Consider the following 11967-nt stretch of genomic DNA (forward strand, 5'->3'; position numbering starts at 1 on the left):
CAAATGTTGGTAAACACTTCTGACAAATGAAATTCACCTTGCAGTGGGTCGGCTGGCCGTCTGCCAGCGCAGGGGGAGGTCACACACCCCCCCACTGAGGAGAGAAGGAGCGTGTCAATTCCATCCACAGAAAATGCTTCTTCCATCAGGAAACTATATACCCCACCTCAGCCAGGTAATAAACATCAAATTGTGTGGCGCTCATTCGCTTCCCCACACTCTCTCCATATAGAAAACACACACACATTATCATGAGTGAGGGAGCAGTTTATCTGACGCGCTGAGAATTTTGGTTCTGGATAAATCGCCACGTTGGCAGTCAGGCCAGATGAACAAGCTGAATCCAGCCTGCTGTTTAATTTCAACCGTGCCTCCTCCTGCTCCTGCTCCACAGGACGGCTCTCACTGCTGGGCTCCTAAAGACATTCATTCTGTTTGAACATGCACTTGAGAGGACCAGAAAATTCACAACTATGATCTAAAACCAAGTGAGACCATGGATTTTTGGACTGGAGCTATTGAAAAATAATAGTGATGACCTCTCATTAACTAATTTTTCATAGAAATTAAATGAAAACATTTTAGATACAGGTACAGATATACCATATTTAAACATGATATAGTAGCATATATTTGGGGTTTTCCATTAGTAAAAAAAATTCATGAACATTTTTTACATTCAAATGAGTTTGTAATTAATTTAATTGTTTATTAATTATATTAATACTACTATTAATAATAATAATAATAACAGTAATATAATTTAAATTACAATTATTATAATCATCATCATCGTCATTATCTCTGGGAAAAAGGTGGCTGAAAGTCGATGACTAATTTGGCTTCTTGCACTGGTTTGAACTAAAAGTTACTGTGAGTTGAAATCCCAATCTTGCTCCATCACCATTGTGCCCCAGAGCAAAATACTTAATCCCAGTATGCTCCAGCAGGGCTTTCCCTGCAATTAATGTAATACAATGGAAAATCATAAAATAGATAGCAGTAAAACTATGGATCTCGGCTTATCTTAACATGGCTTATCTCTTTCTCTCTCTGTATGTTTAAAGAGACTAAATCTGCAGCTAATAATTGAGTTAACAGTGTCTACATTAGCTGATCCATAAGATTAGAGAAGGTAAGATCTCACCTTGCCATTCAAACAGCCCAAAGTCTCTAATGAAGTAAAACAACCTGTCGTGAACTCGGGTCTGATTTTTATTGGAAAAACTACAGCACACACTGTCCCCTTTCCTTCCTTCCTCTCTTCCTCTCACTCCTCCACTTTCCCTCTTGTGTCAGCACCATCAAACTAAATTAGTGGAATTCAGTCTCACAGTTTGCCATGCTTGACTACATCCCTCTATTTAAACATTTGGAGAATACAGTGTAACTTCAATGGTGTTCTATTTAAAAAAAATAATTGGAATGATTTATTTTCTTTTGTTGTTTATATAAAACAATAGGCAAGGCATGATTACAACAGAGTGGCCCATTAACATCCACTATTAACATTATATATTATTTCATATGCTAGCAAGGAGCTAGAACTGCACTTCAAAGACTACTAAGGTAAGATATGTTTATTGTTGCTAATTTTGGAGCGATTCAGTGAAATTTTCAGTTTACACTTTGTATGCTTTGAGCTGTTAATGAAGTAGGTGGACTCAGCTGTGAAGCAATTATTGAGGCAGTACATAAGTTTCAAATAATACTGAAGCGTAAGTGGCAGCCCTTGTGTCCAACCCTCCTTGTGTGAAGACATGCGACTGTACCTGAGTAACTCCACCGAATAACGACAAGTACTGACAAGGCACAACACGCTTCTCTAAGTATCCCTATATTTCCGTTACCACTTCCCTCATTTCTTCTGTATTTCTCTTACCATGTGCAACCAGTTCATCTCTGTTGTCCATCGCAGGCAGAAGTACGCGCACATCCACACACAGAAGCACACACCAAGGCTTTTACGTTTCTTTGCCACGGACTGTTACCCTTCCTGTTGGACTGTAAACAAAGCTTACTTCATTCCAGCCTTTGCCAGTAAGTCAAAATTTAACATTTTGGTTTTGACTGAAACTTGGATCACAACAGGCAACACCACTACTCCTTCAGCCCCTCCTACGTCTTCACTTTCTCCCACACACCTCATCCAACTGGGCGGGGTGGGGGAACAGGTCTACTAATTTCCGGCAACTGGATATTCTCTACTATCTCTTCTCCCTGCATACACCTCCTTTGAACGTCATGCTATCACTGTCACTAATCCGACCAAACTTCATCTTGTGGCCATATACCAGGTCAACTAGGCAACTTCCTGGAAGAGTTATGTGCTGCGAACATCTTTTCCCGAGGACGGCACTCCATTTGTAATTTTTGGACAAAGAACCAGACCTGATTCTAACTTGTAACTGCACCAATGACAACCATCTTATTACTCCACTACATCTCTCAGACCACTTCTCTATCCAATTCTCTGTCAATCTGCCTTCATGTTCACCACTGACCCTTCCTCTGGTCTCCTTTCATTGTAACCTTCCCCTACTAACCACTTCTCTTCTCTTCATGTCAATAAGGCAACGGACACTCTATGCTCCACACTAACATCCTGCCTTGATAATATATGTCCTCTCACCTCCTGACCAGTACGTGTGACACCATCCAGCCCCTGGCTCACAGATGCTCTCTGTGACCATCGAACCAAGCTCAGAGCTGCTGAGAGGAACTGGTGCAAGACTAAACACACTGCTGACCTGAGCAAGTACCATTCTCACCTGTCCTCTTTCTCCTCTAGTGTTTCTGCTGCCAAGACATTCTACTACCAAAGCAAAATCGACAACACCTCAGACACCCGGAGACTATTCAAAACATTCTCCTCTCTTATCTACTCCCCTCCACTGATAAGGCACTGACATCAGCAACCAGTTCTCTACTCAAGTCACCCACAGCCAACCTCCACCCACAGCCAACCTCCACCCACACACATTCCACTATTCTCTTCCTTCTCCCACCTTACGGAGAACGAGGTCTCCAAAGTTATCTGCGCCAGTCGCCCTACAACCTATCCTTTAGACCCAATCCCCTCCCACCTACTACAGGAGATCTCACCAACGTTAATACCCACTCTTAACTCACATAATCAACACGTCCCTATCAAATGGAAAATTTCCCACCACTTTCAAGCAGGCTCGGGTAACCCCAAAGCAGTTGAAAATTGCAGACCAGTCTTTCTTCTGCCTTTCCTGTCTAAAACACTTAGAAAGAATGGTGGTTTCTTTTACAGAACAACCTACAGTACTAGATGACAACAAGTCTGGCTTCAAAAGTGGACACTCCACAGAGACTACCCTACTGACCGTTGCAGAAACTCTTCAGCTGGCAAGAGCGAACGCAAAATCAGACCCTTCCTGTTAAAATGCGCAACAGCTATCCGTCCAAACGCTTGTAACTTCAAGACGGAACTACTGCAATGCTCTACAAACGGGCCTTCCAACCAGCACAATTAAGCCTCTGTACATGATCTAGAACGCGGCAGCTAGTAGTCTTCAATCAGTCTGAGCCACGTCACACCCCTCCTGATCTCACTCCAATGGCTCCCAGCTGAGGCCAGAATCAAGTTTAAAGTTCTAACGCTGGCTTTTAGGACTACCACTGGAACAGCTCCCCCCTACCTCAACCCACTACTGCAAATGTATGCTCCCTCCTGCCAGCTCAGGTCACTGAATGAGCGACGTCTTGTTGTTCCTTCACAACGAGGCAAAAAGTCTCTCTCCAAAACCTTCACTCTCTCTGTTCCTCTCTGGTGGAATGAGCTGCCAACCTCCACCCGAACTGCTGAGAACATCACATCTTTTAAGAAGCATCTGAAGATGCACCTCTTCCGCAAACACTTAATGACCTCACACTCTTAAGCAAATGCATTTGTGTGTGTAAAAAAAAAAAGAAGAAAAAACAATTCTGCATTTCTCCTCTCATCTAGCTGGTTTCCTAATCTAGTTGTCTAATACACCTGGCAATGTTCACTACAACGACTATTGGCTCTTTGATGACCGCTTTTTTATTCTTCAGTAAGTCGCTTTGGATAAAAGTATCTACAGTACTAAATGCACAAATGTAATTGTAATAGATGACTGTGGAGGCCATTTGAGTATAGTTAACTCATTGTCATGTTCAAGAACCTAATTTGTGATGATTTAAACTTTGTGACATGACACGTTATCCATTAGAAGCTGTATACACTGTGGTCATAAAGGGATGGGCATGGTCAGCAACAATACTCAGGTAGGCTGTGGCATTTAAATGATTCTCAATTGGTACTAAGGGGCCAAAAGTGTGCCAAGAAAACCACACCATTGCACCACCACTTCCAGCTTGGAGTGCATTTTCTGTATAATGAAGTAAATCACTGCTTAACTGTAGTACGATTGTAGAAACGAACTAGCAAGTCACGACTGACTGTTTCCTGAAACCGGTCGCATCTTTGTCCTTTGAGCCACATTAGTTCAACAATATGAGACTGTCATTAATGATGTCACATGCAAATCGTACATTTTTTTAATCAGATTAACATACTTACAGTATTTGGCATACACTCTACTCCCAGATGAAATATGTATGTATAAAATTTCATATTGAAAATTTCATTTTATTCCATCTGGACCATCAAAAAAGTGCGAGTGCCAAGTACCCCACATGGAAAGAACCTATATAAACATATATGTTTTAATATAGGTTTTGATATAGGTTTTTAATATATGTGACATATATAAAATTGGCCGTTTTCCTATATTATATGTACATATATGCACATATATGTACATATATGTATACATATATGTGCATATATATATGTACACATATATGTGTACATATATACGTGCATATATGTAGCTATATGTGTACATATATGTACCTATATGTGTACATATATACGTGCATATATGTACCTATATAGGTACATATATGCACGTATATGTGTGCATATATGCACATATAGGTGAACATATACGTGCATATATGCACACATATATACGTGCATATATGTACCTATATAGTACGTATATATGTGTGCATATATGCATGTATATGTTCACCTATATATGCACCTATACGTTTACCTATATATTAGTACAATTATTAATGTATATTATGTGCATATATGCACCTATGTTTACCTATATTAGTAAAATTATGAAAATCCATAGCTAATAGGCAACATAAATAAAAGCCCAAAATGTAGAAATTTACATTATTTATTTACTTAAAATAGTACAAAAATAAAAATAAGTTAAAAAAACAACAGAAAAAAAAAAATGTATCTTGTTGATCTTCTCAGCTCCGTGACCTTCGAATTGATAGATGTGCCCATCAGCCCTCTGTTGGCTGCCGGCTACTTCTTCAATGTAGCATCTAGAAAAGACAAAAATAATAAGACAGTATAATAATAATAATAATAATATAGTGCTTCATCAGGAACCCAACGTGCTTACAGTACAGCTGCGATTGGACACATATTTTGGATAAAGGGCTGATCATCATAAAAAATGCGTCATGTAAACACGTCAATTGGAAGATTCTGATTGGATTCTGCTAAATCTGAAAGAAACTCTGATTGAAAACATCACCCGCATTTTCCTGCTAGGTTTACTCGAAGAGCAATAGGATATGCATTAAAATCAAGCAAATCATTACCGGTATAGACAAAATAAGGCACAAACAAAGGACAGAGGGGATTAAGGGTGAAGGAGGGGTGAAAATGATTATTTATGAACACTTCAGATGACAACAATATGCCATGAGGTTATTTGCAACACTATATGTTCTACAAAATATAGGACTACACACCTTACAGCGCAATATCCCAGAAATGTGGCTTTAGAAGAGGAAAGGTAGGATCAAGAAGTGAGCAAGCGATGAATTAGTATTATAGGTGCCAAGCAGATACAGTAACAATAATGATGCCTAATAAACATTGATACAAGTAGGCTATTGTTAAAGTGGTGAAATTATAAAGTCTTAAAAGTTTTGTTTTCCCTTCTCAACGCATTATGCATTTACTCACCAAATAATGGCTGCCTTTTTAATTTGGTCAAGGGCGACCGGCTGCTCCCCATCCCCTCTGGTTGGCTTCCCACCTTAAAGTAATATTTCAAAATTATTATAAAAGGGGGTAAAATGAAGGTGGAGAAAGCAAGAGTTTTTTTTACATACACACATCACATTTTCTTGAGGTGCAAGGAAATACAAAAATGCCAAGCAAAAAAGTGATGGTATGCCGGCACACAAACATAATTTATTCTTGAGAATATGACTGACATGACAAGGACAGAAGAGATAAGGAACATGTTGTTTTGTACCGTTCAGGTTGCTTTTCAGCAAAGTCTCCAAATCAAAGGTGCCCAGCAGCAGATCCCACACCATGGCAGAGGTGGCAAGGCTTTCCACGCTTCTGCCTGGCAACACCCCAGAGTCCTTTATAACTTCAATCTGAAAAATTATTTCACATCACAATATTAATTTATTGGCAACTTTTAGAAACTTTTTCATGTTTCATATTGATTCTTATGTTTAGCTTCCCAATAGTTAATAGGTTTTTATGTATAAATGCAGATTAATAATATGTATAAATGCAGATTAACGATAAAGATATGAAACAAATTAAAGGGATAGTTCACTTTGAAATTAAATGTTGGTATGTTTTAGCTTACCTCAAGGGCATCCAAGATGTAGGTGTCTTTGTTTCCGCAGTAGTTTCAATTTTGATATTTGTCTGTCAGTCATATAATGCAGGTCTATGGTCACCTCCTCAAAGAGCATACACAGAGAAGTAAGTTACAAATTAAACAAGTCCCCGTCTTAAGTACACATCGATGGCCTAAGACACGAAACGAGCGGTTTGTGTGAGAAAACGAACAGTATTTATATCGTGTTTACCTCTTGTAACCGTCCAAGTGATCTGAGGGCGGGCGTCACACACCAGGAAGCGCGCGCGCCCTCAGATCATTTGGACGGTTGTGTACAAGAGGTAAACACGATATAAATACTGTTCGTTTTCTCACACAGCCCGATTTAATTAAAATTAGGAATAACGTTACTTACGATTGATGATAATGTCTTTCAGAAGGTTAGAAGGCGGCCTTTTCGCCATTCCACCAGCTTCTCAGTTTTTTTCAGTCCTTTCAGGAAAAATTCCGGACACAGTCGATTGCCAAAATACTATGGGACCCTGTATCGTCACCCTCAGTCCATTCAAGTACGTTAGGACATAACGGAACTCCAACGCTGATATCGCCATTTTTACTCCCAGCCGCTATCTTTCTTTCGGCGCGAAATAGCGCGCTGGGCCGCATGCGGATGACGTCATCAACTGCGCGACGCTGTAGCGGCCAATCGGTAGCAGCAGAGTGGAGAAATGCTTGCCAGTATAAATAAATAACGTTAGGGAAATAAGACGCAATTAAAGAAAAGCAATAGATATGGATCCAGTACGTTACAAAAGGTACCTCGTTGACTTGAAATTGCCAAAAAGGCTTGGTTGACAAAATAAAAAAACGACAAACCAATTTGTTATACATTTCCTTCTTTTCCACTATCTTCTTCTTCTGTTGTTTATATGGCGGTTGGCAAACCAACTAAAGGTGCATTTCCGCCACCTACTGGGTTGGAGTATGGAGCATTGGTACACTTAGGAAGAGAAAAAAATGTTATATATTTTTATTTTCCACTATCTTAGAAAGAATTGACCTTGTAAATGTTTCAAAACGTGCGGACATCATAGCTTTCCATCTCCTCTCACTTAATTGCCATAATAAAATTCCATAACATGCCAACATGTGATACCAATTTCACGCGTTCGCTAAGTTACACAAGTTCTTGCATTTTAAAAAAAAAAGTTAGTTCTTAGTTATAGCCTTGATAAAAGAAAATGTCATATCTTGCCAAAGAGCTACAAAACGACCAGATCCTGCCATGAGCTATATAGGAGACATATCTTATGTACATATAGGGCTTATATGTGGATATAAAGAAGCAATACAGGAGACCTATATGGCCTGTATATGCATATATGCACCTCAATTTTGCCTATATGTGGCATATACGCATTTATGCAGCATATATATTATCATATATGTGCATATATGCTGTATATATGCAGCATATATGTGCATTTAAACTGCATATATGTTTCATATATGTGCATATATGCAGCATATATGTGCATTTAAACTGCATATATGTTTCATATATGTGCATATATGCAGCATATATGTGCATTTAAACTGCATATATGTTTCATATATGTGCATATATGCAGCATATATGTGCATTTAAACTGCATATATGTTTCATATATGTGCATATGCTGCATATATGTACATATAAACTGCATATAGGTTTCATATATGCGCATATATCCTCATATAGGTTTTTTCCATGTGGGGTGCAAAAATATTTTGGTTAAAATGTCATCTTAACGCGTTTATAAGGCCACCCAGAGTAAGTGATTTTTGCGTATGTGTGGTTTCAGTTTTCAGTTTCATGAATTTAGAATACATTTTTAAAACAAAAGGGTTTTTTTCTCCCACAAAATTACACTGAATTGCCTGTCTGTGCTTAAAGGGCAGTGAGTAGCCTATAGAGTGTACAATTCTGACACATACACCAAGAGTTTAATAAAAAAAAAAAAAAAATGTTTTTAAATGTGCTGGGAAATTGCCACAGCTGTCTGAAAAGTGCCAGGTCAAAAGCCAGCTTGCAATCGTTGTTGCAACAGCCCTGTTCCAAAAGCTGTAGGCCTATATTTTATGTTCTCTGTGTCCAAATAATATAATGCATATGAAATGCACATAGGGGTCTGTTAAGTAAATAGTGCCCGACATCACAGTAAATAAGAAGAAAATAGTCTCTGGCAATGTAATCATCTTGTTTATTTCTGTCATAGCTGAGTTCAGCAGCATTAAACAGTCAAATTCTCCTGAGAACCCATTTATGGGACATGAGTCTCAGGTCTCATTTTAAGTGCATCAAAACGCCTGGGAGTGAAAACACTCCCACAGATCCAAAATACAAGAAAATATTCTTCTGAGTCCCAAACAATGCCATAATGTTCACAAAATGACACCCTCAATAGGAAAAAAAAACATCCCCCCAAAACTCTTGTGTTTCTGCACAACATTCTCCCACCTCTGCTAACGCCCTAACAAGAAACCTGCATTACTGTAGAGCGTTCTTTTAACACTCCAGTAATGCTCTCTGGACGTTGCCTTAATCCTCTAATCCTCCCACAGCGTTCCAGTAACATCTGTCGAGCACCACGGTCATATCAATCACACTGAAATAGCCTCTCGCAAGCCGCATGTAACTGTCCAAAACATCCAACTCCCACAGAGCAACACAGACCTTGGGTCAAAGAGACAGAACCAGGTCTCAATGTATCCTCACTGACCAGCCAAAGTTCAACACGTGAAACTATGCAAAAGCCTTGAGCTGTCATTGGATGTACTTTTTTTACACTACATGTTTAAACAGCACACAATTATAAAAAAAAAACGACAATTATTATAATGAGTTTAGTATGCATTGGTAATAGTCAACAGGTCACAAGAAACAAAGAAAGAAAGAGACTGGCAGACAGAGAAGAAAGCGAGAGAGTTAGGCTATCTATCATACTGTCACTCTTGTGTGCTCAGTATCCTCAAGGGTGTCTCCTTTCTGTCTCCATTTCTGCAATTAAGGACTGTTTCCCTCACTTACTCTCATTTGAAAGACAAGAGGTGCTGCATGACAGGCCCCACTTACTGTGTGTGTGTAGTTGGTCCCTGTGCATCTAAATTCATTTTAATATTGTACCTCTACTTTAAAGTAATGTTTTAATGTAATGTTTGTAAACCTGCTGTCAACGCAGAAACATAACGTGACAACACAATGTCTAAAACCCTATAAACAACCAAAAAAGTGACAAAATCAGCTTCACAGCTTTATAAAATATGCTTAACATTTTAACTTTTCAATCTTCTGAAAATTGGCCCCACTTTCTTCTAAGTGCCTCATTGTAACCTTAATTCCTGCTTTTTTCTTTATGCCACAAGGGCTGTCGACTGAGTTTAACATGTATTGAACCCAGAATATTATGGAGTTTAATTGATGTTCTTACACTTTAATTTCTACACCCATAAAAACTCTAAAAATCTATTCAAGGTTTGTAAAGATTATACTGGAAAAAAAATTCACAGTGTAACTTAAGGGTCCTTGAGGCAAATTTGTTCCTCATGAGTTGAGAAACTCTCATGTGAAAATGTAAGTCTCTAGCTCAAATGGGGTAGGGCCTGACGTTCTGTCAGTTGCTAGGCAACCATACATCCCATCCACAATGGAATGACATTAAATGCAATTAGCCACATACCCTTCATGCATGCAAAGTTTGTTGAGTTTCTACCATAGGGATAAAATTTAAAGCCTAAAAGCTGTAAAGTGAGGAGGAATAATAAGAGGACAGTGGGAACCCTGCATACACTGGATTACTAATAATCTACAATGACAGCCTTAAATATATCAGTGAGAATGTGTACCTATTTTTGTTTTAGGAATTATTTTATATACGGAAAATATATATAATTTTTGATGTATTAAAATGTTTTATAATATCATTATATGTAAATTGCCAGCAGTAGTTGGAGAGAAAATGCATATGTTGAGGAAAATGTATGCTGCACTGGTTGTATAAATATTTCCATTTATTTATTGAGAGATATGTATTATGAGTTTGCACAAACAACCCATTTTAAATTCAAATTGCTAGAAAAAAAATAAAGAAAAAAATCTTTGTGTCAGCTTGTAAAATAATTTTCATTCAATAAAATGGTCTATAATTGAGACCATGGCAGATACATATATAAAGATAAATAAAAATAAAAATAAAGTTGTATTAAACACTACCAAATACACATGAAAAGACACATCATGCACACAAAACATGAATTTAATGTTATTTGAATGCATCTATTCATCCCATTGCATCTCATCTAATTCCAGCAAACACACACACACACAAAAACAATTTTGTGGAGAAAAACTTAAAGTCATAATGAAATCAAAATTGACAAATCTTATTTTTATGGAATATTGCAGTATTTATTATAAACAATTTATCAGTGCACATCATAAAAAAAAAATGTATGTGCCCTCATAATTTTTAATCAAAATAACTTCCCCCTCCCTCTTGCGACAACTTCTCTTCTCTGATAATGTGTTTTCATGGTTTGAGGGTGGAATAAGCTGTCACTCACATGAGACTGACCAATAGCAAACCATAACCATCCAATCAATTCCCAAAAGACAAAACCAAGTCTCACCCTAAATTTTTTTTCTAGTTTGAGAAGTGGGCGAAAAGACTACAACTTCTGTTTCATGCCGACTTTAAGATTCTCCAGAAGTTCCAATTCAAAAGTTTGGGGTGACAAATGTGATAGTAGCCATTTATAATGTTACACAATATATAAATGCAGTTCTTTTGAACGTTCCATTCATTGAAGAATCCCCAAGAAAAATGTATCATGGTTTCCACAGAATTAATCAGCACAACTGTTTTTAATATTGACAATATGAAATGTTTTAGCACCAAATCAGCACATTAGAATGATTTCTGAAGGATGTGACACTGAAGACTGGAGTAATGATGCTGAAAATTCAGCTTTGCCATCACATAAATAAATTACATTTTAAAAAATATTAATATAGAAGAAAAGTTATTTTAACTTGTATTATTTAAAAAATGTACTGTTTATTTCTCACAATTTATGTGGTCACACTATACGGTCCAATCGTCAAGCTGCGACTTGACTGCTCACACTACACGTGTGAAATATGCGCGATAAACCCCCGTGACGGGTTGTGCCGATATATCGTGAATCCACAGATATTGTCAAAAGCATCAGCTATCGATATCAAGAGTATTTACCATTTCCAATTTCA

At 37.9% G+C, this 11967-nt stretch overlaps 1 long non-coding RNA gene across 1 annotated transcript; it reads right to left on the reverse strand.

The window, feature by feature from the left end:
- Positions 1-6355: 6355 nt before the first annotated feature.
- Positions 6356-7817, reverse strand: LOC307011863. Its single transcript, XR_013800505.1, has 3 exons — positions 7096-7817; positions 6705-6801; positions 6356-6483 (listed from the first exon to the last, which is right to left on the reverse strand). It is a non-coding gene; the product is annotated as an uncharacterized lncRNA (long non-coding RNA).
- Between the last annotated feature and the right edge of the window lie 4150 nt (positions 7818-11967).

The sequence above is a fragment of the Phoxinus phoxinus genome, assembly GCF_949152265.1.
Source record: "Phoxinus phoxinus genome assembly, chromosome: 15".
NCBI classification, from domain to species: Eukaryota; Metazoa; Chordata; class Actinopteri; order Cypriniformes; family Leuciscidae; genus Phoxinus; species Phoxinus phoxinus.